This window comes from Schistocerca cancellata, chromosome 2 (assembly GCF_023864275.1).
Source record: "Schistocerca cancellata isolate TAMUIC-IGC-003103 chromosome 2, iqSchCanc2.1, whole genome shotgun sequence".
NCBI lineage: Eukaryota > Metazoa > Arthropoda > Insecta > Orthoptera > Acrididae > Schistocerca > Schistocerca cancellata.
This window is the reverse complement of record NC_064627.1, coordinates 246,157,920-246,185,148: the sequence shown is the minus strand read 5'-3', so window position 1 is coordinate 246,185,148 and position 27,229 is coordinate 246,157,920. Positions and strand designations below refer to the sequence as shown.

At 41.8% G+C, this 27,229-nt stretch overlaps 1 pseudogene; it reads right to left on the bottom strand.

The window, feature by feature from the left end:
* Nucleotides 1–20,720: 20,720 nt before the first annotated feature.
* Nucleotides 20,721–20,838, bottom strand: LOC126163484 (5S ribosomal RNA; annotated as a pseudogene).
* Nucleotides 20,839–27,229: the final 6,391 nt, after the last annotated feature.

Here is a 27,229-nt window from a genome sequence, read left to right as displayed (position 1 = left end):
ATTCTCCTAGCATTCTCAACTGATTTATTAGCTTTTGTAACCATAGTTGCTATAATGACCTCATGATTGCTAATCCCCGTTTCTATACTGACGTTGTCCATAAGGTCCGGTCTATTGGAAGCTATGAAGTCTGAGATACTTCCTTTGCGTATGAGCTACCGAACTAGCTGCTCAAAACAGTTTTCAGAAAACGTGTTCAAAAGTAGTTCGCACGACTGCCTGTACCCGCTGCAAAGAATACAAGGACATCCACGTCTATGCATGGTCGGTTAAAGTTGCCTCCCAGTAGTAATGCATGATCTGGGTATTTAAGCGCTACTGACCGTGGAATGACTCTAGAACTGTCACAACAGAATCGGGTGGCCGGTGGAATCATCCAAAATGAAATTGGTTTCACCTAGACCTATTATACGCGTCCAGATAACTTCACTGTCACACTCAACTTTAACCTCAACAGAGGCAATATTTTTGTCAACTGCAATGAACGCTCGCTCTCCAATGGCCTCTAATCTATCTTTCCGATATAGCGGACGTACACATATAAGAAAATTTCCCTCTATCTCTCACACTGCTACCAACTTCCACGCCGCACGGCAACAAGATGCTATGGTAAAAATGACACTCGAAAATAACATTTCGTGAAATCGCATTAAACGTTAGAACAAGTTCATTTGCCGTAAGACAAGCATACCGGGCACTTACAACAACACAACTGCTAGGTCGCTGATGTTGTCAGCAGTGGAAAAGAAACCAGTGTAGCAACGAATCCTGAATGGGGCAACAGAGACTGTACAAAACGTTGCTTACTGGCGTTCTGTTTCTCAGATACTTTTGTGTACAGTAAACGGAAATAAATAGGTGTTCATTTGCCGCCATTAGCACAAGATTTGAAGCAAGTTCCTAACTGTCAATTTCTTCATTTTGAATAGCTGTGACTTCTCGTACTACAGGTTATGCCTCGAAGAACAACAATTACAAGTCGGACTGAAAGACAAAGAGCTAGAGCGGCAGAATTTTTACGTAGGAAAAGTTATAGAATTCAAGTATACTTGATAACGATATTCTATTTTAGTTTTGAAAGATACATGTAAATGTGTACTGAACGTAAGTCCAAATAATTTTGAGAGTTATTATTGCTGTTTGATGTATTTCCAGTGGATATTTTGTAGGATAATGCAAAAAATTTCGCATCTGAGGTTATTTTACGTGATACAACGGCATCACATAATATTATGGTAAGGGAAAGTTAATTTGCCGACGTTAACACAAAATTTATTTTTCCAGACATTTTATGAAGGTCTCTCTTCAAATGACTGAACATTCGGAGAATAATTTCTGTAATATTCGTAGATACAATGTAGAACTTGCTATAGTCAGTTATGGGACTAATATTTCTGGCACAGTTTCACGTAGAGTGTATAACATGGTTCAAATGGATCTGAGCACTATGGGACTTAACTTCTGAGGTTATCAGGCCCCTAGAACTTAGAACTACTTAAACCCAACTAACCTAAGGACATCACACACATCCATGCCCCAGGCAGGATTCGAACCTGCGACCGTAGCGGTCGAGCGGTTCCAGACTGTAGCAGCTAGAACCGCTTGGCCGCTCCGGCCGGCTATCACTTTTAAGATACGCAACATTTTTCTTAAATCTCAGATTAGGTTATGCGACTTCTACGTGTGGTCGTTTACCACGTTTAGTGCAGCATGACATCGACCAATTGGTCGAATTTTGACCATAGGCGATACTAGTACTTATAAGCAGCTGGAAACGATAATAGACGGAGTGGAGTTTCTGGGGATTCGCAGACAAATAGCGTACGATTGTCCTCCCATTGTATTAAGGTAACGTTGTGGAGTCAGGAGGGGCGCCAACGACAGAAACAAGTGCCAGTTCTAATATGAACAAACACTCGTCATATAAACAATTTAATGTTGCGAAGACTACAGCCTGGTACAAGCCAGTTGTCTTAATGTCCTCCTCGTAGGTGAGCATATGAGTGTGACAGTGATATGCTGGCCATCGAATGAGACGTTAAGACGAAACGCTCTCGACGTTAAATTGTTTATTTGACGAGTATTTACTCGTGTTAGATAGGGAACTTCATTCTGTCGCTGACGCCCCTTCTGAAACCACAATGTTGCCTAAATAGAATGGGAGGGTCGTCGTGTGCCCTACATTTATTACTCAAGCAGTTTTTAAGTTTCTCGTTGTCCGCCCCCGGTAGCTGAGTGGTCCGCGCGACAGAATGTCAGTCCTAAGGGCCCGGGTTCGATTCCCGGCTGGGACAGACATTTACCCCGTTCAGGGACTGGGTGTTGTGTTGTCCTAATCATCATCATTTCATCTCCATCGACGCGCAAGTCGGCGAAGTGGCGTCAAATCGAAAGACTTGCACCCGGCGAACGGACTACCCGACGGGAGGCCCTAGTCACACAACATTTACATTTATTTTAGTTTCTCGTTGATAATCACGAGACTTAGTGATATTACCATCAAAGAGAAGTCATATGTATCGTCAGCCATCTGAAATACATTCCTGCACAAATAGCCTCCTCTGGATTTACACACATTACGTTCGTTAATTCACAGGGTGATTCCGTGGCGATGTTACAGACTGTCAGGGATGATGTAGAATGGCAAATGAATCAATTTGAGGTAAGGATCTCTGGTTCGGAAACGACCGAGTCTAAAATTATAATCGAAAATACCTCTGGCTTTGGACCTCTTCCACTAAATGCTCTTTGCTTTCCATACTTTTGGAGGAGACAGTATGAGACAAAACAAGTGAAAAAACATCAAATAAAAAGAGGCTCTAAAGCTCATATCTTAAGAGCTATGAGCACTTGTTCATCTTTTCTACTGTGGAACACATCTCTTCTACTGAACAAGTGGTTTTACCTCTGAACGTATGCGTTTTAGGATCCATGTTTATTTTATTTTCATTTTATTGCCTTCATTGGACCACTCTATCCAACTTTATACAAAGGATTTCTCAGTTTCCTGTCAGCCCAGTACTTCTTCATTCTCTCGGATCTCATCCTTCTTTCTTCATCGGAAAACACCCTTCCTATTGTCTGTCTGTTTTTTCTCGTGTGCAGTCTGGTTTGTTTGTCTGTGAGTTTCCTGATTTTGTCAGTTTTGTTTCTTAGGTCTTCCAATGTAATCTGTAGCTCATCCATATCTTCCTTGATTTCTGTAATCCACATAATGTTGCAGTTACTATTCTACTAATTTCTACTATTTCTCCTAATGATCCTGTTCTCTGGTGTTCTGATTAGATGTCAGAAAAATGAAATGCGTTTCTTCCTGATTGTACTCATTACCTGTTCTATTTCTACATCTACATCCATCCTCTGCAAGCCACCTGATGGTGTGTGGCGGAAGGTACTTTGAGTACTTATATCGGTTCTCCTTGTAGACTGTTTCATTTGTAGCTACTCTCCAGTGTTCATCTTTCTGGATTGATTTGTTAATGCACATTCTGATGATTCTTCTCTCTATTTTGAGTATTTTGTCTATTTGTGCATGTTTACCAGACAATTTTTTCTTCTTTCCATCCATGTTAATGCTTCCCAAAGTATGAAAAACAAAGACTCTTGCAGTAGAAGAGGTCCGCAGTCAGGGGCCTTATAACGACTAAAACAAATAACTTTCGACTCGCTCGTTTCTAGGCCAGGGTATCTTACCTCAAATTGATCCACTTAGCCTTTTCTGTCATCCCGGAAAGATTGTAACATCGTCACAGAATATATCTGTATATGAGGTGAACCCAAACTCCAACAAAATTTCGTAGGTTGTTCAGGGATATTTTAATATCACGGGTCTGTGGCTCATTACCGAATAACTGCAATTAGTTTGATTTCTTACTCCCATTTATCGTTGTATATTTGCACTGAAAACATTGTGAACTGTAAATATCGGGGTATGTACTGTGCTTTGTATGGAAACAAACGTGTCGTATTCACTCGCTGTATTGACAATAGTAACCGCACAGTTTTCTCCTCGTCCTCAAGATTTCTTGATCGGTTCTGTCTAGGGTTTGTTTTTTCGCCAATATTAGTTGAACCTGAATTTTGATGCACAGCAATACGAGTAACTTTATTATACGAAGTACTGGCTGACTTGCACCTCCCATATGGTTTTAACGAATGCAGTCGGAGAGGGGCAAAACCACGCTACGGCGCGCTGTTTCCGCAGCGACTGTAACCACATCGTACTACGAGTTAAATGTATTCGCAGTTCAGAATATGATTACAGTTCATCTGCACCCTGGTTTAGTGACAGTGAGAATTTGTGTTGGATTCGATCCCATGTTTCCCGATTACTGCGAGCGGCCGCTTTAACCACTTCGGCTATCCGAGCAGACCTCCAAAGTTCCATATTTCACTGTGTGTACGCGAGCTTCATTCGCATCGATGCTGTGATTCCTACTCAACGAGAAACTTCCATTATTGTTACTGCGGCCTTGTCTAGACATGAGTCGAAACAAAGCCACCGGAGTAGACAACATTCCATTAGAACTACTGACGGCCTTGGGAGAGCCAGTCCTGACAAAACTCTACCATCCGGTGAGCAAGATGTATGAGGCAGGCGAAATACCCTCAGACTTCAAGAAGAATATAATAATTCCAATCCCAAAGAAAGCAAGTGTCGACAGATGTGAAAATTACCGAACTATCAGTTTAATAAGTCACAGCTGCAAAATACTATCGCGAATTCTTTACAGACGAATGGAAAAACTGATGGAAGCCGACCTCGGGGAAGATCAGTTTCGGTTCCGTAGCAATGTTGGAACACGTGAGGCAATACTGACCCTACGACTTATCTTAGAAGAAAAATTGAGGAAAGGCAAACCTACGTTTCTAGCATTTGTAGGCTTAGAGAAAGCTTTTGACGAAGTTGATTGGAATACTCTCTTTCAAATTCTGAAGGTGGCAGGGGTAAAATACAGGGAGCGAAAGGCTATTTACAATTTGCACAGAAACCAGATGGCAGTTATAAGAGTCGAGGGACATGAAAGGGAAGCAGTGGTTGGGAAGGGAGTGAGACAGGGTTGTAGCCTCTCCCCGATGTTATTCAATCTGTATATTGAGCAAGCAATAAAGGAGCGGCCGCGGTGGTCTCGCGGTTCTAGGCGCGCAGTCCGGAACCGCGCCTCGGGCATGGATGTGTGTGATGTCCTTAGGTTAGTTAGGTTTAAGTAGTTCTAAGTTCTAGGGGACTGATGACCACAGATGTTAAGTCCCATAGTGCTCAGAGTCATTTGAACCATTTGATCCAAGCAATAAAGGAAACAAAAGAAAAGTTCGGAGTAGGTATTAAAATACACGGAGAAGAAATAAAAACTTTGAGATTCACCGTTGACATTGTAATTCTGTCAGAGACAGCAAAGGACTTGGAAGAGAAGTTGAACGGAATGGACAGTGTCTTGAAAGGAGGATGTAAGATGAACACCAACAAAAGCAAAATGAGGATAATGGAATGTAGTCGAATTAAGTCGGGTGATGCTGAGGGAATTAGATTAGGAAATGAGACACTTAAAGTAGTAAAGGAGTTTTGCTATTTGGGGAGCAAAATAACTAATGATGGTCAAAGTAGAGAGGATATAAAATGTAGACTGGCAATGGCAAGCAAAGCGTTTCTGAAGAAGAAAAATTTGTTAACATCGAGTATAAATTTAAATGTCAGGAAGTCGTTTCTGAAAGTATTTGTGTGGGATGTAGCCATGGTCGGCCGAAGTGGCCATGCGGTTGTAGGCGCTGCAGTCTGGAACCGCGAGACCGCTACGGTCGCAGGTTCGAATCCTGCCTCGGGCATGGATGTGTGTGATGTCCTTAGGTTAGTTAGGTTTAATTAGTTCTAAGTTCTAGGGGACTAATGACCTCACAAGTTGAGTCCCATAGTGCTCAGAGCCATTTGAACCATATGATGTAGCCATGTATGGAAGTGAAACGTGGAAAATAAATAGTTCGGACAAGAAGAGAATAGAAGCTTTCGAAATGTGGTGCTACAGAAGAATGCTGAAGATTAGGTGGGTAGATCACATAACTAATGAGAAGGTATTGAATGGAACTGAGGAGAAGAGGAGCTTGTGGCACAACTTGACTAGAAGAAGGGATCGGTTGGTAGGACATGTTCTGAGACATCGAGGGATCACCAATTTAGTATTGGAGGGCAGTGCGGAGGATAAAAATCGTAGAGGGAGACCAAGAGATGAATACACTAAGCAGATTCAGAAGGATGTAGGCTGCAGTAGGCACTGGGAGATGAAGAAGCTTGCACAAGATAGAGTAGCATGGAGAGCTGCATCAAACCAGTCTCAGGACTGAAGACAACAACAACAACAACAACAACAACAACAACATATTATACGATGCACTATGAAGTGTCCTTCAGACGTGGATGCATTGAGAACACTAATACTACCACATAATATTAGTTTTATATATGGCGGTTGCCGTATTACTCTGTGGTTTCGTGCTGTACGATTTGTCTGATTGAGTATTACTGGCATTTTCATTATTTTGAAGTTATTGTCACTGAAACATTGATATTTCGTTTAACAAGGAACACAAATCATAATTACGTTATTACTCTGTAACAAGCTGCCAGAGACCACGTGTCCTGTATTCCGTAATACTCAGAAAATATCCTTCAACAACCTCTGAAATTTTGTTGATGAATTTCTGCTTCACACTAAATTTCTACTTCACGCTATATGCAGGGTGTCCTATTTATCTTGATCACCACAGACAACTTTACTTTTCTTTTGTTGTGTTTGAAGATAGGAGTAATGCCACTCAGGCAGAGAAACAGGCAGACAAACTCTACATAGAGCGATCTCCTGACAAAAATCTACCTTCTCGACGGATTTTTTCTCGTGTTATTGCAACGCTTCAGGAAACTGGAATGAAAGAGAAGTAGTTATGATATGAGGTGACATTTGAAAAATACGTACTGCAGATTAATTGCTTGTATCAAACAAAGTTTCAAGAAAGGCAGTCATGCTGATTGATGTCATCTTGGTTGGGCCGGCCGCGGTGGTCTAGCGGTTCTGGCGCTGCAGTCCGGAACCGCGGGACTGCTACGGTCGCAGGTTCGAATCCTGCCTCGGGCATGGGTGTGTGTGATGTCCTTAGGTTAGTTAGGTTTAAGTAGTTCTAAGTTCTAGGGGACTTATGACCTAAGATGTTGAGTCCCATAGTGCTCAGAGCAATTTGAACCATTCATCTTGGTTGATAAACTATATTTGCTTTACACATATATTTTCATTCTGGGCAGAAAGACCTATGCGTTGGTTAAGATGAATTGGGCACCCTGAATACAATGCCCCTAGTTTTTCTCTTAATGACACCCTCACAAGGAGACGGACGTACAAAATTCTGACCGCCAGTGAGGTCATAGTCGATTACTTGCCTATCCTCTCCAAGTAAGCTAACGCACTATGTTGATGTGTCTGAAGCAAGTTGGGCAGTGTTCGTTTGTTAAATCACAAATTTCGTTTTCCTGTCAAAGAAACAGAGCATTCAATAGAATGTCTGGTAACACGATATACTGCATCGGATCCTGGTTGACGGAAATAATAAACGTTATACTGACAAAGAATACATTTATAAGACTTAAATATAGCACAGTCAATAATTGCAAAAGTTATGGCAGCACTATGTAGCCGGTATGAGGCAAGTTACATTTTAGTAAAGGAGCAGTGGTAACTATCAAGACTTGAAATCCTTCGAATCACCACTCAAACTATTGAAAGGTCCATAATTGCTTACAGAAACCACATGATGAGCTTAAAAAGAACATAACTATTATTCTGCGGGTATTCATAATGAACAACATCTTTCAGATCGTCCACAATCTTTTACAGTAATTGTGGTATCAATAATGGCAGTGTTAAAACTATTATTAATTGCTTGATCATGACATATCTTTGGAAAAAATATTAAATAAAGTAATTCCATTAGCTGCAATGCCTACGACAACACCGTGTAACCGATAAGTTGCCAGTTACATTTAAGTGATAATAATAGAAACTTGCTTTCTAAATAAAGAATGATGAACTTAAAAAAGCTTCACGGGTATTGTGCAGGAATTTGTGATCAGTAGCATTTTTAGGATTGTCCACAATATTTTACGGTATTAATAACGCCTGTGTTATTTTTACTAATTTCTCGATCACGACTTTCTATCTCTGGAAATTTGTTTTCGCATTCATTTGAGAGTAGCAAGGGCAGAAAATAAATTGAATTTTTCGATTTATCGTGAACCAAAACAATCGGATGCAACAAAAGGTCGTACTATTTTGGTATGGTAGCACGCCCATGTAAGCTTCCGTTGTATGAAACAAAAATACAACGACAATTATGCGTTTTCAAACAAGTGGCTGTAGCAACCGCTCGCAAGAGAGGCTTAATTCCACAGATTCTCAAAAAATACAAACGCGACAGAAATTCATATGAGGATAAAAGGTTTATTGAGCCAAGTATTATATGAATATTACAGAAATGTTAGCGCACGCTTTCCCTAAGTAGTACATAGTTGCATTATGGACAACAGGCCAACTGAAATTTAAACTAAGGAGCATGAGGCGGGAGTCCGAGTGAAAGGAAGTACAAATCGTCTGGCGTGCATGGATTAATATGCAAGTCTTATAATGGGTTCTATATAGGCCAAGCTGGTCATAATCTTAGTACTGGGTATAAATAACATATTAATCTAAACAATAAGACTGCTTTTACCCATCATTTACGTAACACAAAATATGCAGCAGGTAGTACTGAAAATGCTACGAAAATTATACGCTCGGTGCTTAAGGGGATGAAATTAGACATATTATAGGAGTGGGATAGCCGAAAATATTACCGAATGAGGAGTCTGAATTTAAGAATAGTTTTTTACTTTATTTAATGAAGCGATATGACTCAGTACAGCAGTCAGCTGACGGCGGTAGCGTAAAGGCTCAGTGATCTGCAGGCTGTAAGTATTTGCGGTGGTGTCTGCTGCTGTTGTCAATATAGTATAAAGTTTTTCAATATTTTAACCAAGTATACAATATTTCTTTCAGAAATTTGGAACGGTATAGGAATTTTTAAAATATAAACTGTAAAATATGCAATTGCGACAGCGCGTATGGCTGTTGCCAGTACAATAGTGTTATGGAGACAGTTTTAATTTTTAACCACGTGTCCAATGTTACAACAACTTTTTACGGAGATTGGAATAATTTTATAAGTTTGTTTGTAAACAGAAAATAATAATAGTTGCGGTGTCCGTACGGGAATGTAATTGTGAAATTGAGAGGCACACGCTGACAGGTATGCCTTGAAATAAGCTGAGACATATTGGAAGGGTGGCATGATGTCAGCGCCCGTGGAACCATACTGAACACCGATGTGCATCAAGTACACTCAACCACATTTGCTCAGTTGGCCTAGTGTATGACAGTCAACTGTGCCAATGACGTGCAGTTCTAACGTATACTCCAGGAAAACAGGAAAGCTCTTACCTATTACACTGGAACTATTTTACAACCACATATAAAACGCAGGTACGTCATAGTCGTTGTCATGAACTGTGATCTGTGTGTAGCAGATATCTCGCAGCTTTTTGTGTATGTTAATGATTTGTATTAATATTTTTGCCAATGATGTACTTTTCAGCATAGGTAATGGTTCGAAACTAGTCCCTCTTAAGGAATGCATTTGCAGCTATGACTTGAAACTTAAGAAATAATAAAAAGTAGTTGATGCTTCCTTCTGCCAAGACAGAGATTTGGAATCCACAAATTTATTTTCTATTTTTGTATGTGTCATGTCAACCTGTACATCGTATTTGTTGGTTGTCTTTGGCTACGACGCTAGAACGGAAACTTCGGCAGTTAAGTGCAACTGAAGGGTGGGAGGAAGTTTAGGGTTTAACGTTGCGTCAACGAAGAGACCACTCGGGAAAGAGCACGAATTCCGGTGGGACTAGAATGTGGGAGGCAATGGGACGAGCCCTTTTTAAAAAAACTATTCCGACTTTTGCCTCAGTCGTTCTACGTAAAGCCTACATCTAGATGTCTGGGCAAATACTGGACAGAACGCCTCTAACTGCAAGTCTGTGTATTAACGACTGTGTAACCTCGCTCAGTGCAATTAAAGGCCGGTCGGAATGGCCGTGCGGTTCTAGGCGCTACAGTCTGGAACCGCGTGACCGCTGCGGTCGCAGGTTCGAATCCTGCCTCGGGCATGGATATGTGTGCTGTCCTTAGGTTAGTAAGGTTTAAGTAGTTCTAAGTTCTAGGGGACTGATGACCACAGCAGTTAAGTCCCATAGTGCTCAGAACCATTTGAACCATTTTTTGCAATTAAAGAATAACAATAAAAATGATATAATTTGCACGGCGAACAGTGGCAACAGAGACAATGAAAAGACAGAAGAAAGAGGCAGGGAATTATTCTTCTGTATAGGGTGTATAGGGTGTATAGGGTGTATAGGGTGTATATAATTTTACTGGTGACTGAGAAGAGTATACTGAACAACACTGCATGACTGTTTACTTCGTTAGCACATTAATAATTGTAGCTATTAGGAATAGTATGTTTCAGTTTGGTTAGTACTGTCACGCCATTAATGCTTTTTTTCTCCTGAGAAGAAGATCAGGTGTTGAAGTGTGAATGCGTGGACGCAAAACGGTTAGCCTATAGTGGTATGCGTAACCCATTTACGCTGCAGTCTGGAACCGCGAGACCGCTACGGTCGCAGGTTCGAATCCTGCCTCGGGCATGGATGTGTGTGATGTCCTTAGGTTAGTTAGGTTTAACTAGTTCTAAGTTCTAGGGGACTAATGACCACAGCAGTTGAGTCTCATAGTGCTCAGAGCCATTTGAACCACTTTGTAGTCCATTTAGTGCTCCAGTTATGACCGTGCAGAAAACATCAGATAGTAAATTTTGAGACATATTTGCAGAAGGATTGTTTGACGCAGAGAAAAAACAACTAACAGACTAATGTGTGTACGAATTAAGACACCACATATAAAAATACCTGCACTTGTGTTCATTAAACCCTATATGTATATACCAACACATGTTGACTGTATAAAAATTACGAGGATATGAGTAAGCAGTTGAAAAAGCCGCCTCAGTGACCTCAGCTGACAGTGTAAAAATAAAGGTGTATGATTCGCGTACAGTTGAAATTTGTCTGTCACATTCACAACTTGCAATACTGAATTCCTTTGGCGTGTTCTTGAATCGAAGGTACTATGCAAAGATACTTTCTGTATCGAGTTAGCGATTTGCATGCATTTGAGCCGTTCAGTTATGAGGCAAAATGATACTGTTTGAGTTTCTGGTTTCCGCAAGCTAACAGGAAAGGAGTGCAGCTTGTGGCCTGAAGAGAGTTCGGTGCTTTTGAAAGGACAAAGCTTAAAGGGAGAGTCCATTCAGCTGCAGTGGCGTAAATTCAACAGCTTTGGTTCGATGCCTCAGAGTCGTATAATCTTTGTGTACAGCTGAAGTTAGAGTCTACTGTTCAATTGCAGATAGCGTTTTACTAATGCATACCCCTTTTCTGGTACGTAAAATGGTGAAATCTTAGAAGTTTAGCGAGATTACCTCTGCAGTTGATGTGACGGTTCTGTGCCAGTCTCTTTGGCGGCTTGCTTCCCCGGCCCCGTGGGTAGCTCGGGGCATTCGGTGTTTATAGAGTTCGATGTGGTGACTGCCTGGGGACAGGGTGGTCCCTGGGATGTTGGCTGGCACGTGGCTAGCGTGTTTACTCCGTCTCCTGTCTGACGAGGGAGAGGCTGTTTGCTTGGGCGCTGCCCGCTCCAGACTTCGTCTCCGCTGGCGCTGCAATTCATGGGTGATATCCTGTTTGCATACGCCGGATCAAGGTTTTACCTCATACTTGGTTTTCATATCCCTTCTTGTTTTTCATCATCTCTGTTAGTTTTGGAAATTGAATTAAACGTTGACAATTTACCGCTAGTTGAACCTCTTTCAGTGCCTAACATCTCGTAAGCCAAAATATTACTATTTTCATGAAATTGGATACCACACGGAGGCTAGAGACCTTAAGGTGTTTTGTTTAATCTAACTAAAGAGGGTAAGATTTATTTAACCTTAACGAGATATGGCTATTGTTTTTCCTGATAGCGTAAGTCATACCAATTTCATTCACTTTTTAGAAGTTTGGACTTTCATTTTAGTTCTGAAAAATTATAGCCTTCGTGGCATGCCTGTATTTATGTAGGACTTCCTATCTTTGTATTTTCTGTATAGTGAGCTCAGATTTCGTTAACTTGGTTAGTCATTTCTTCATTCGGGATCGTTCTATTTCTTCTTGCATTAGATTACCCTGGTATAACGTACGTGGTTTTCTAAGGCGGAGAAATTTTTGAAGCACAGTACAGAATCGGGTTTATATTGATCGATCCAGATATCAGGGCGCTTAAATTCGTCACACTCCAAATGAGCTGCAAGCAGACGGTTTCCGATGGTCTTTGGTGACACATCAGGTGCAACATGTGCCCAGATTTCTTCGCTGAGTGATATTCCGTTAGCCACTGCTGCTCTTACCATATGTCGGTCTTTATGTGCGTCTGTTTTATGCAGAGCTCCAGAACTTCGTTACGTGTGTGGGAATTTTCCATAGATCTTCCATGAAAGCAGCGACACGCCACCGATACGCTGTTGCCAACATATGTAGTAACCCGTTGATACGTTCATCCAGCTTCCTACAGGCTGACAGTACTACCCTGTTCAAACGCATTCGTCGACCGAGCAAACTTTCAACCTACAATGGATGTGCAAACACTATTCCCTTTTCAACTCAGCGCAGTTACTCCCTGCTAGTTAAAAAAACAAATGGTGCACAGATAGGCCTCTAGAGCACCATCTGATCGGCGATAATCGTGATAGATGAATCATCAATACTACAATTCCTGACTGCCACTCAAAGAAGTCCTTGAGGGATTGCATTTTTTTCTCCGGCAGTGTAGATTTTCTATTACAGAAACGTTCCACGTGTTGTCCTTCCTTGTACCACGTGATAAATGCAAGGATGTGGTGTGATTCTTGATGGCTTAACGATACGTTAAAGGCAATTATACAGGGTGAGTCCCTAACTATTGCCACCTAGAATAACTCCGAAAGTATAATAGGAGCTGAAAAGTTTATGGGACAAAATTTGCATGGAACATCGGAGGCCATAATATGACGTTGGTCTTTTTTTGCTTCAGAGATACGAAGGTCAACTTTGTTGTTTTAAATGGAACGCTATAGTCTGCAACTTATTTTCTGATAGCGGCAATCGAGACGACTCCAGTGATGTGTAACAGTAAGGTATTTGAAGGTGAACGAAGGTCACAAAAGTGGTATGAACCTCCATTTATAGAAGGTGTTCGAAGTGATGACCATTGGTGTAAATGCAGTTTTGCAATCTTGTTATCATGGATTGATCGGTATTCCTTATCACATCGGCACTTATCGAAGCACATTCTCTGACAATTCTCTCTCGCATATCTTCAGGTGTATTTGGAACGTCTTTATAAACAATGTCTTTTACGAATGCCCACAAGAAAAAATCCAGAGGCGTCAAGTCTGGCGAATGAGCCGTCCACGACACTTCTCCTCCATGTCCAATGTGGTGTCACCGCCAGACACCACACTTGCTAGGTGGTAGCCTTTAAATCGGGCGCGGTCCGTTAGTATACATCGGACCCGCATGTCGCCACTATCAGTGATTGCAGACCGAGCGCCGCCACACGGCAGGTCTAGAGAGACTTCCTAGCACTCGCCCCAGTAGTTCAACCGACTTTGCTAGAGATGGTTCACTGACAAATTACGCTCTCATTTGCCGAGACGATAGTTAGCATAGCATTCAGCTACGTCATTTGCTACGACCTAGCAAGGCGCCATTACCAGTTACTACTGATGCTGTAAAACATGTACCGTCAAGAGCGATGTTCACCATTTATGGATTAAAGTTAAGTATTCCACAGCTACGTCCTTTTTTGCTAGTCTAATTTCCTTGTCCTGTTCCAGACCTCACGCCAGCCTGCGTGAGCTTAAACGCGTGCCTTTCGGCTTCCTCTCAACACCGGTGTTGGCTCTCCTGCCAACCCACAACATCCAATTCAACGATTTGGGAATTGTGTCTGCAACTTATTTCTAGCCATCAGCGAAAAATGTGCCGGACACCCACCTTGTTGATACCACATTCTGTTCCATGTTCCTAAAGGTATTTCTTCCAATAACAGACCTAATGTTTCTTGCAGGAATGTAGTCTACTTCCCACCATTAAGATTTCCCTCGCTTAAACAGGGGCCTAGAATTCTGTCCTCCAGAATCCCACACCATACATTCACCGACCACGGTTTTTGGTGTGCAAGTTGCCGCAGCCAACATGAATTTTCAATCGTCTAATAAATCATGTTATGCAAATTAACATTTCTATGGTTCGTGAATGCAGCCTCGTCTGTACATAAAATGAAATTAATAAATGAGTCACCCCTCTGAATCTGAAGTTGAGCCTATCGGCAGAATTCAATGCGATGCATGCAATCCGTAACAGTTAATGCTTGGTGGAGACTGATATGGTAAGGATGGTATTTATGGCGGTGCAGAACACGAACAACACTATTTGGCTCATGCCAGAGTCCCTTGCGATTTGACTCGAACTAACACGAGGATCTCGAACCACAGTGGCAAGAATACCAATTTCCGTTTCCTCGTTAATAACTTTCCCTTGCCGGATATATTTCCGAAGCGTTAAAGATCCAGTTGTTCTCAATTTATGATACACATATTAAATGTACGACGTGTAGAGTGAGTGCGTTGAGGATATCTTTCATCGTACAAGTCTCTAGCTCTCACTGAATTTCGTTGGCATTCTCCGTAAATGAGAAGCATATCGACTTGTTATTCGATGGAATACGACGTTCACATTCGCTTAATTTAACGATACTAGTCTTACCGTTCTTATTAGTGTTGTATTGTGGAACCGTCGAATGGTGCTTACATGTCAGTGGCACGTCAATGTTTTATTCGTGTCAATGGCACGTTAGATGGATACGTCGTATTCGGCGAATATTTACAATTTGCACGATATACGAGAAATAACTGTCAGAGCACGTGCTTCAATAAGTGCCGAAGTGATAAGGAATACCACTCGACCCATGATAAGAAGATTGATACACTGCATCTATACCAATGGTCATCACTTCCAACATGTTCTGCAAATGGACGTTCATGTCATCTTTGTGACCTTCGTTGAACTTCATAGACCTTACTGTTACACATCACTGGATTCGTGTCGTTAGCCGCTATCAGAAAAAGTACCAAACTATAGCATTCCATTAAAAAAAAAACGAAGTTGACCTTCATACCTCTGACGCGACCGCACCTAGCAACAAAAAACCAATGTCATATTATGGGCCCCGATGTTCCATGCAACATTTGTCCCAAAAATGTTTCAGCTCCTATGATCCTTTCGGAGTTATTCTAGGTGGCAACAGTTAATGAGTCACCCAGTAAATTCGCAATCCCTTGCTACTGTTTTCTAATTCTCGTGCCTTTAGAGCCGAGTTGCACTTTGCAATCTGCATCATATTATTCTACGACATGCGCACTTTGCCTTCTGCGCAGATAAAAATTACGGTGAGTAGTTCACTCGTCCTTTTATCTGCATGTTTTTACAGAATTGAAAGTAAGTCGTCTGCTGTGGTTGCTGACAGTTCATCAATTATGTTCAAAAGTGTGTTTTCTTTACGCATTATATTTTCATGTTTCATGATCGTAAAAGTAAGGTAACAGATCGAAACCTACCCTGTCCAGTGCAGGCAACTAAGCTACAAATGTCGTTGTTTATACATTATTTATGTGAATTCGTTTGTTTACCACAGCTTAGAGAGGACAACGCAGTTCAGTTAACTATTTACTTATTCCGATTATAAATACGTCGCTCAAAATAAGTTACTCCTGGTCGTTGTTATATTTCCTTAATGGTGCAGTGGGAACGCTTTATTACACGAATTCATGAGTCTAAATTTTATATGTAAGAGGGCATGACAGTTCAGGGCATATTTCATGTTACACATTTGCATGTAATCCCAATTTAATACAAGAACAGAGACTTTCTTAGTCAAGGTGGAAAATTGATGAAATTGTGGCTCTGGTACCCGATATAAAAAAACCCTAATGTATTCGAGAATGTAAGAGATGAAGGAGCACAGAAGATGTTAAATGGAATGGCTTACTTGGGAAACAAGACAAGGGGATAAGGGAGTGAAAGGAAGAAGAAATGTAATCTATACCTAATATACAGAGTTCTTTAGTTTCCCATACAAGTACGCTTTATGCAACGCCTTCAAAAACCATGCACAAGGTTTGCATTATCTCTCGTTCACTACACACAAACTATTAGACCTTCAAAAAAATGAAAGGGGAATTTTTCTAGAAAATTTAATGAAGTTAATATTTGTACTAGAATACGTTCTCGCTGGAGCCAGGATTTCGAGTTATTCAAGAGTTTGGAAGTCATAATTCTGAAACGACGACCTCTACGAAAGACGTATCCCAGTATAAAATTTAGCTACATTAAATTTCGTACAAGAAGGTCCTGTTAATTTTTTCTGTAGGACTAATAGTTTGTACATAGCGAGTCAGAGAATATGGAAATCTTCTGTGTGGTATCTGAAGGCGTTAAGGTTGGAAAAATCTCGAAAAATTCTCCAGCGATTTAGTTAATTTTTTTGCACTATGTGCTTATAGACAATCGAATGAGCATGGACCACGTACATTTTTCGAACAACATGTACAGGTTTTCTGTTAAAACTAAATTCAAGACAGAAAATGCTGTGCTATGAGAACGTGCGAATTCGTTTTCTTTCTCGCAGTCAGTTTCAACTACAATACAAGGGCATTTAAATCATTAGACAAATTGTTTCTTCGTATATATAATTTGTAACAAAAATTACTCAAACAACAATCTGCTGTTTTGTTGTTTTCGTCGCAGTATGTTTTAAAATAAAACCTGTATTTTAAGAAAGTTGTATTTACGGCTTATCGGTTTATGATTAGAATATTACTTCGCAATCTGAATCGCCTGAAACTTCGTAATGCTATCTGATTGCTGATTAAAGAGGTGTCGTTGATTCGTCATTTATCAATGATCCCAACCGATTCATTTTAAGCGAATCAACGTTTCGCATACAGTAACAATAAAGACGGCTTAAGGTCCGACGTTCAAATACGTTAGAATTAATTTACGTTGAGATTGTCTTTAACTCGGTCAATTGGTTCAAATGACTAAGCACTATGGGACTTAACATCTGAGGTCATCAGTCCCCTAGACTTAGAACTACTTAAACATAACCTACCTAAGGACATCACACACATCCATGCCCGAGGCAGGATTCGAACCTGCGGCCTTAGCAGCGGTCAATTGTATGCGCTTCTTCACTAATTCTTACTACAGAGTACCCCAAAAACTAAAACAATATTCTATACTATAATTTTTTGTAAACAACATGTGATGCATTGCTGGGTGGTTTAACTTACCTTCTTGCTAGTGATATTCGGCAAACTTTGCCAATTACAGTTGAAGGAGCTGACATTATCAAAGCCTGTCTTAAATCATCACCTATATGTACATGTGTTATCGATTTGAATTTAAGAGCGGGAGAGTACACCTTCAAGTCGGTGATATTCAATTCCCATTGCAGTTATTCATTGTTGGAAATGGAACAACACCACAAGAACACGGCTGTATATCTGTAGATGAGAAACTTGGTAACATTATGTCAAGAACTGAATTCTACTTTCAAAAGTTTATTCTAACGTGATTGATTGCCGACAGAATCCATTCCCGCAACATAGTTTGAGGCTTGAAATCGGAGTTCCTGTAATACTACAACGCAATTTGAATCCTCCGAAACTTTGTAATGCTAACCGTTTGAAAATTCAAAGTATGAGACGTAATGACAATGATGCTACTATCCTCAAAGGCTCAGCAGCTGGAGAGGTCGCTCTCACAGCCCGTATACCAATGATCCCAACCGAGTTAAACATTCATTTTAAGGGACTTCCAGTTTCGAGATTTCGTATGCAGTATTAATAAACAAGGCTCAATGTCACTTAAATACGTTGGAACTGAATGACAATCAGTATTTTTCTCATGATATGTTGCTCTGACACAAACTGGTGTTTCATACAGCCAGTTCATGCTTTTACTATACCGTACGAAAAAAACGAAAAATACTTTATATACAGAGGTTTTGCAATTGCACTGAAAACAACACAAACCAAAACGAAGGAGTCTTTTTCATCAATCTTCTACATGAATTTTTATAATTTCGAGTTCATCACTGTGTTGGGGATTGCTGCGCAAACACGTTTCCACGTACGCGTATAATACGTACATTGAAAAACGCGAATTCGTAACCAGGCGCCGAAATTTATGTCCTGACTCAATTCCCAGGCTTTTCCCAGATGAAGACATGCATCCATTTCCCATACATGTTTAGCAATTTCGAAGGAAGGCCGGGTTCCGAGTGAGAGGAGAAAATGAGGAATTCCATAGGTCCTGACCACTAGAATAATTCGTTTTGATATCACTGTGACGAAGTTATTTTAGTGATATTAGAAAATGAGGCAGGGGGGCTAGGGCTAGTTATTGTTCAATGCATCAGTCTAAATCAATATCCATGGTAAAATGCTGCTGTTGTGTATAAATGTGAGGGCAATTAGACGCTACATCATCACGATATTTCTGTACGTCTAAGTAAACTCACGCTGCAGTTTTCTTCTTGGTCGGGCCAGTGTAGATATGTGCACATAAGCAGTTAAGTGAAAAATCCGTGCAATACTCACGTTTCTCTGTATATATAAAAGAGGATTTTCCTTTGTGTGAGATCGCATGTACAAGATCGTGTGACGTGTGTATTGTGATATATTGTGAAATTTCGAACATTTTCGAATGCTGCGATAAACTGATACTGTTACCGCTAATTGAAGACTTAAACTTAATTGTGCTCTTTTAAAATTTTTGAGAGCAATAGGCCTATCCTCATTCAAAACCATCGTCATCTAGTTTCACTGTGGAATAACCCAGGAAACAGGTTATTTTGAGAGGAGGCTATTTTGAGAATTGTATTGTATTTTCGTAAGTTATCACTACGAGTGTTTTGGATACGAATTTATTTCGCGGCAGATCAGCGTTTGTGGTTCACAGTTCTGTCGATGAGTACATCACCCCTGAACTTCACAGTATATCGACGCAAATAAACGTGAGTTTTTTAGAATTTCGGAAGCTACCTTTGTCCTTTACATAATCTAAGAGCAAGTGTACAAATCGGCGTTTGTGATTTAGTTACTGTAGCAGATTTTCTAATTAATATACTGTGTTACATCTAGTTATCCCTTAAAGAGGAGTAGCCCAACGAGATGCAACAATAAAGCAATGACACTGATTAAAAACAATGTTGCTTACCGTTTTAGTCAAGTTAAGTGTTGTTTCCTTCAAAGTAGTTCACTTCTGATTGCACACACTTTTTCCAGCGCTTCTGCCATTGATGGTAACATTTCTGGAACTCATCTTCTGGTATATCTTCCAAGATCCTCGTCACAGCTTTTTGGACATCTTGTGTTGTTTGAAAATGGTGTCCCTTGACCGCCGTTTTGACTCTTAGAAATAGAAAAAAGTCGCACGGAGCAATATCTGGTGAATAAGGTAGTAGTGAAATATTTTTGAGGTTAAAAATTGCTGCACTGACAGAGCAGTGTGGGATGGCGCATTATCGTGATGCAGAATCCAATTATCAGCAATGTTGGGACGAACATGAAGAACTCTTTCACGAAGTCTTTCAAAAACTTCTTTGTAGTAATATTGGTTAACTGTTTACCCAGGAGGCACCCATTCTTTATGAACAATTCCCTTGGAATCAAAGAAGCACACAAGCATGCATTTCACTTATGACTTTGACATGCGAGCTTTTTTTGGTCTGGGTGATCCCTTTGAGCACCATTGTGAACTTTGGCGTCTTGTTTCTGGATCGTACTGAAAAAACCAACTTTCATCACCAGTAATAACACTGCTCAACAATTCTGGATTGATTTCCGTAACATACCGGCTACCACATTTTTCCGTGTTTCTCGCTATTGTGGTGTAAGATTTTTGGGTCCAATTTTGCACAAATCTTTCTCATACCAAGCTCTTCAGTTATTACTAGACGAACCGTTTCTCGATTGATGTTCAGTTCTTCTGCAATCATTTTCACGAATAATCTTTGATCAGGTCGTACGAGTTCATGCACCATGGCCAAGATGACATCCGACCATGACGTTGATGGTCGTTCACTGCGGTCTTCATCTTCAATATTCGTTCTGCCTTCACTAAACATTTTATGCCAACGAAAAACTTGAGCTCTTGATATAACCTCCTCTGCAAAAGCCTTCTGAAGCGTACTGTAAGTTGTCATGTTTTCATCCAATTTAACGCAAAAAGAAATGGCATACCATTGCGCAATATTATAAAAAAGCACTCCGTCTTCAGGCCACGAGTGGCCTACCGTGTCTTCCTCATTGGAGGATGCGGATAGGAGGGGCTTGGGGTCAGCACACCGCTCTCCCGGTCTTTATGATGGTATTCTTGACCGAAGCCGCTATTATTCGGTCGAGTAGCTCCTCAGTTGGCATCACGAGGCTGAGTGCACCCAGAAAAATGGCAACAGCGCATGTCGGCCTGGATGGTCACCCATCCAAGTGCCGACCACGCCCGACAGTACTTAACTTCGGTGATCTCACGGGAACCGGTGTATCCACTGCGGCAAGGCCGTTGCCTGCACAATATTATGCGATTCCATTTCCGTGACGAGAGACACAAACACATGTTAACTTATTACAGCATAACTCACTACTGAGTAGTTGCATTGGTGTGCTGCTTGGACTATAAGCAGCTTATAAACCAAGGTCAAGGAAATCGTGCCTACGCAAGCCTGCAGGGTTGCCACATCTTGCAAAGAAAATCAGTCTCATTATTTTATGGTCGCACCTCGTATATATTATCTACATTTATCGTAAATCAACTCTGTTTTCGATTTTGCAAACAACTACACTCCTGGAAATTGAAATAAGAACACCGTGAATTCATTGTCCCAGGAAGGGGAAACTTTATTGACACATTCCTGGGGTCAGATACATCACATGATCACACTGACAGAACCACAGGCACATAGACACAGGCAACAGAGCATGCACAATGTCGGCACTAGTACAGTGTATATCCACCTTTCGCAGCAATGCAGGCTGCTATTCTCCCATGGAGACGATCGTAGAGATGCTGGATGTAGTCCTGTGGAACGGCTTGCCATGCCATTTCCACCTGGCGCCTAAGTTGGACCAGCGTTCGTGCTGGACGTGCAGACCGCGTGAGACGACGCTTCATCCAGTCCCAAACATGCTCAATGGGGGACAGATCCGGAGATCTTGCTGGCCAGGGTAGTTGACTTACACCTTCTAGAGCACGTTGGGTGGCACGGGATACATGCGGACGTGCATTGTCCTGTTGGAACAGCAAGTTCCCTTGCCGGTCTAGGAATGGTAGAACGATGGGTTCGATGACGGTTTGGATGTACCGTGCACTATTCAGTGTCCCCTCGACGATCACCAGTGGTGTACGGCCAGTGTAGGAGATCGCTCCCCACACCATGATGCCGGGTGTTGGCCCTGTGTGCCTCGGTCGTATGCAGTCCTGATTGTGGCGCTCACTTGCACGGCGCCAAACACGCATACGACCATCATTGGCACCAAGGCAGAAGCGACTCTCATCGCTGAAGACGACACGTCTCCATTCGTCCCTCCATTCACGCCTGTCGCGACACCACTGGAGGCGGGCTGCACGATGTTGGGGCGTGAGCGGAAGACGGCCTAACGGTGTGCGGGACCGTAGCCCAGCTTCATGGAGACGGGTGCGAATGGTCCTCGCCGATACCCCAGGAGCAACAGTGTCCCTAATTTGCTGGGAAGTGGCGGTGCGGTCCCCTACGGCACTGCGTAGGATCCTACGGTCTTGGCGTGCATCCGTGCGTCGCTGCGGTCCGGCCCCAGGTCGACGGGCACGTGCACCTTCCGCCGACCACTGGCGACAACATCGATGTACTGTGGAGACCTCACGCCCCACGTGTTGAGCAATTCGGCGGTACGTCCACCCGGCCTCCCGCATGCCCACTATACTCCCTCGCTCAAAGTCCGTCAACTGCACATACGGTTCACGTCCACGTTGTCGCGGCATGCTACCAGTGTTAAAGACTGCGATGGAGCTCCGTATGCCACGGCAAACTGGCTGACACTGACGGCGGCGGTGCACAAATGCTGCGCAGCTAGCGCCATTCGACGGCCAACACCGCGGTTCCTGGTGTGTCCGCTGTGCCGTGCGTGTGATCATTGCTTGTACAGCCCTCTCGCAGTGTTCGGAGCAAGTATGGTGGGTCTGACACACCGGTGTCAATGTGTTCTTTTTTCCATTTCCAGGAGTGTATAATGAACCTCAAAATGTCTTAGGAAACTAGCTGTTTTTATCACCGGTTTTTTGTTGCGTTAATAGAATTCTCTTTTCGCGTATTTGCTCCAATTCTTATAGGGAATGAGCAATTCTTCAGCCCAACAGATTAAAGGATAATCAGTGGGATTAATTTCAAGTTATTTGTTCACTGCCCTGTAAATACGTTGTACCAGTCAAAATGCAGCCCCAATGTGAATGGTGTTCTCGAATACGGGATGAGTTGGTTGACGTTAGCAAGCAGATGTAAATCTCCCTGACTACTGCCAAACGATTGGAATCTGCTCGAAGAGCGCCCGAGTGTCATGTACCATGTACCATGTACCAAAGGTACCTCAAGTACTACCCTCTCACATGGATCCTGCCTTCTCTGCAGGAACTACAAGACCTCGTTCACTTGACTGTGGTGCGTCAGTAGTAGGTGTAGGCGACCAGGGGACCAGGGACGTTTCAAGGTGTTGTACCGATCACCATAACAACAAGTTGGAGCTGCTGTCTTTCACTGAAACTTAAACTGTGCTACTGGAAGTCATTTCACCTGTTTTGGGGAATCATTTTTTTTTGTTCAGTGTCAGGAAGAGGCAAACGAAAAAGGGCAGAGGTCTATTAATTATCGGCAGCTCAAATTTACAGTAAATGATGGTACCCCTTAGGGTACTCTCAGCAAGGGACAGGAAAGGTCACCAAGTGCAGTCAGTGGGGATGCCTTAGAGCCTCATTCAACCCGTTGAAGAGGCTATTCCAGCAGCAATTGAGGGTGCAACCAACTGCAGATCGTAGCGCACGTTGGAACAAATGATGCGTGTCGTCTGGGCTGCGAGGTCATTCTTGGGTCATTCCAGTCACTGGCTGCGAAGACTGAGAAGACCTGCCTTGCATACGGAGTTTCAACGAAGCTCACAGTTTGCAGCATTGTCCCCAGAACTTACAGTGGCCCTTTGGATCTGAATTAAGTGGAAGGATTGAACGAGAGTCTTTGAAAGTTCTTTGTCAAGCTAGCCTGCGACTTCCTGGACTTGCACCATAGAGTTGAGAACTGTTGGGTACCCCTAAGTGAGTCGGGTGTGCACTACACATCAGAGTCTGCTACTCAGGCAAATGACTGTGTGTGGGGTAGAGCCTCCATCCAGAGTACATAACGCTGATATAGGTAACCCAGAGGAGTCAGTGTAAGACCGAAAGAAATGCCTCCCACAGGTGACAGTTTTAAAATCCTAATGGTAAACTGCAGAAACATTAGCAAAAAGGTATCAGAGTTTGAAGCATTTATGAAAAGCAATGAAGCTCTCATAATACTATGTACAGAAAGCCAGCTGAAACCTGAAAGTGCTAGCAGTTAGATTTTTGTGGAACATTTAAGTGTATATCGAAAACACAGGCAAATGGGAAGTGGATTTGATGTATTTGTCACAGTAGACAAGAAACTTAAATTCACCGATGTACAAATTGTAGCTCCATGTGAGATTGTTTGGGGAAGATTCAGTATCAGGGGTGGACACAAAATGATAATTGGATCCTTCTATCACCCACCAGACTCATCTCCTGATGTAAACAAAAACTTTAGAGAAAACCTCAGTTCACAAGTATGTCAGTCCCCCAGTCATTCTGTAATCACCAATGGAGATTTCAATCATCAACAATTAAATGAGAGGCCGGCCGGAGTGGCCGAGCGGTTCTAGGCGCTACAGTCTGGAACCGCGCGACCGCTACGGTTAGTTCTAAGTTCTAGGGGACTGATGATCTCAGCAGTTAAGTCCTATAGTGCTCAGAGCCAGCCAATTAAATGAGAAAATTACAGCGTTTTAGTGATGGGCGTGATAAAACAGAGTGCTAACTTTGCTAACTGCCTTCTCTGAAAACTAATTAGAACATGATGGAAATATATTGGATCTAATGGCAGCAAATAGACCTGACATCATTGAGGATGTCCGCAGCGAAACTGATATCAGTGACGATGACGCAGTTGTGGCAACAATGATTATCACAGTTGAAACGCCAACTCAAACAAGCAGAAAGACATATATGTTCAGTAAACTCGATGAAAAATCAGTATTGTTATATCTCAAGGAGGATCTTGAAACTTTCAGCACAGGGCAGGCGCCTGTAGAGGATCTCTGGCTCAAGATTAAAAGAGTAGTTGACCATGCGCTGGATGGATATGAACCCAGTAGAACAGTTCATGATGGGAGGGAACCAGAACGGTATACACTCACTGAAAAGAAATTTCTAAAGAAACAGAGATTACTGCGTAATAGGTGTAAAACAAAGCATAGGTCTATAGACAGAGAGATGCTGGATGAAATGTGTGTCGCTGTCAAGAGAACAATAGGGATTGCCTTCAGTGACTACAGTAGCAGAATACTGTCAGGTGATCTTTCACAGAATCCAAAGCAATTCTGGTCGTATGTAAAGGCTGTTAATGGCACCAAAGTTAGTGTCCAACCCCTATTGAATGAGACAGGAACAGAAATTGAATGTAGCGAAGCAAAAGCTGAAATGCTTGACTCCGTTTTCAAATGTTCTTTTACAAAGGAAAACTGCCCCATTTCAATCCTCACACCACTGAAAATATGAATGAAGTAAGTATTGGTGACATTGATGTTGAGCAACAGCTGAAATCCTTAAAACTGAACAAACCTCCAGGACCTGATGGAATCCCCGTCAGATTCTCTACCGAATTTGCGGATGAGATAGCCCCCTCTTCTAACTATAATCTACCGTTGGTCTCTCGAACAAAAACTGTTTCCAGTTCTTGTAAAAAGGCACAGATCACACCCGGCTACGTAAGGTAGCAGAAGTGATCCACAGAACTACCGTCCGATGTCCTTGACATCGATTTCTTGTAGAATCTTAGAACTCAAACATAATGAGGTGTCTTGAACAAATGACTTTCTCAGTGTCAACCGGCATGGATTTCGAAACCATCAATCACGTGAAACGTAAATCGCACTTTTCACACATGACTTACTGAAAGCCTTGGGTCCAGGCAGTCAGGTAGATGCTGTATTTCTTGATTTCCAAAAAGATTTTGAATCAGTGCCACAAGTATGCTTATTGTCAAAAGTTCCATCATGTGGGGTATCAAGTGAAATTTGTGACTGGATTGAGGACTTTTTGGTAGGGAGGATGCAGCACGTTATCTTGGATGGAGAGTCATCGTCAGATGTAGAAGTAACTTCAGGTGTACACCAAGGAAGTGTTCAAGTTGTATATTAGTGACTTTGCAGACAATACTAATAGTAAAATCAGGATTTTTGCAGATGATGCAGTTATCTGTATTGAAGTACTATCTGAAAGATGATGCATAAATATTCATTCAGACCTTGAAATGATTTTAAGGTGGTTCTGAGAACGGTAACCTGATTTAAATGTTGATACATGTAAAATTTTGCACTTCACAAAACGAAAAAACGTAGTATCCTATGACTACAACATCAATGAGTCACTGTTGGAATCGGTCAACTCTTACAAATACTGGATGTAATACTACGTAGGTTCAGTCATCGGTAAAGTAGGTGATAGACTTAGGTTTATTGGTAGAATACTGGGGAAGTACAATCAAAGGAGACTGCTTACGAATCTCTCGTGCCACCAGACCTAGAATATTGCTCAATAGAGTCTGACCCACACCAGATAGAACTGACAGGGGATATTGAAAGTATATAGAGACGAGTAGCAAGAATGGTCACAGGTTTGCTTAGTCCGTGGGAGAGAGTCACGGATATACTGAGGGAACTGAACTGGAAGACTCTTGAAGATAGAGGTAAACTGTCCTAAGAAAGTCTGTTAACAAGGTTTCAAGAACCAGCTTTAAATGATTGCTCTAGGAATATACTACAACCCCTTGCGTATCGCCCCAATAGTAATCGTGAAGATAAGATTAGAATAATGACTGTACACACAGAGGCATTTAAACAGTCGTTCTTTCTACGTTCCATACATGAATGAAACAGGGAGAAAACCCAAATAACTGGTAAAATGAGACGTACATTCTGCCATGCACCTCATGGTGGTCTGCAGTGTATAGATGTTGATCTTGAATAAAAAGGAAATTTCCAGCTAAAGAATTCAAATTAAGAAATTTTTTTTTTGATAACAATGACACAAGGGGAATAGGCTGTTAAAAAAAAGTAAAAAATCAACCTTCTCAAGTTTTTTTTACGACTAGCTAAATGCCCATGTTTCACACCAAAAGAACGCCTTTGAATCTGTCACATTTTAGGGTTTTGTTCTTCAGTCGTTGTTACGGGTAACCTTAGAGGAAAAATTTGTGAATAAATTCGTTTTTCGTAGCCGGAAGTCAAATATAAAAGAAGCAAATGGCTCTGAGCACTATGGGACTTAACATCTGATGTCATCAGTCTCCTAGAACTTAGAACTACTTAACCTAACTAACCTAAGAACATCACACACATCCATGCCCGAGGCAGGATTCGAACCTGCGACCGTAGCAGTCGCGCGGTTCCGAACTGATGCGCCTAGAACCGCTCGGCCACTGCAACCGGCTTATAAAGGAAGCATATCAAAAGAAGCAAAACGATTTAGTTAAGTTTTTAACAGTCAAATCGAAATGAGTAAATCGATATATCCAAGCCTAGTAAATTCAACGATAGTTTGTCTATGCAGAGATAAGAGTGTGGCACTTAATTCTGTCCCTGACATGAACTGGTGAAA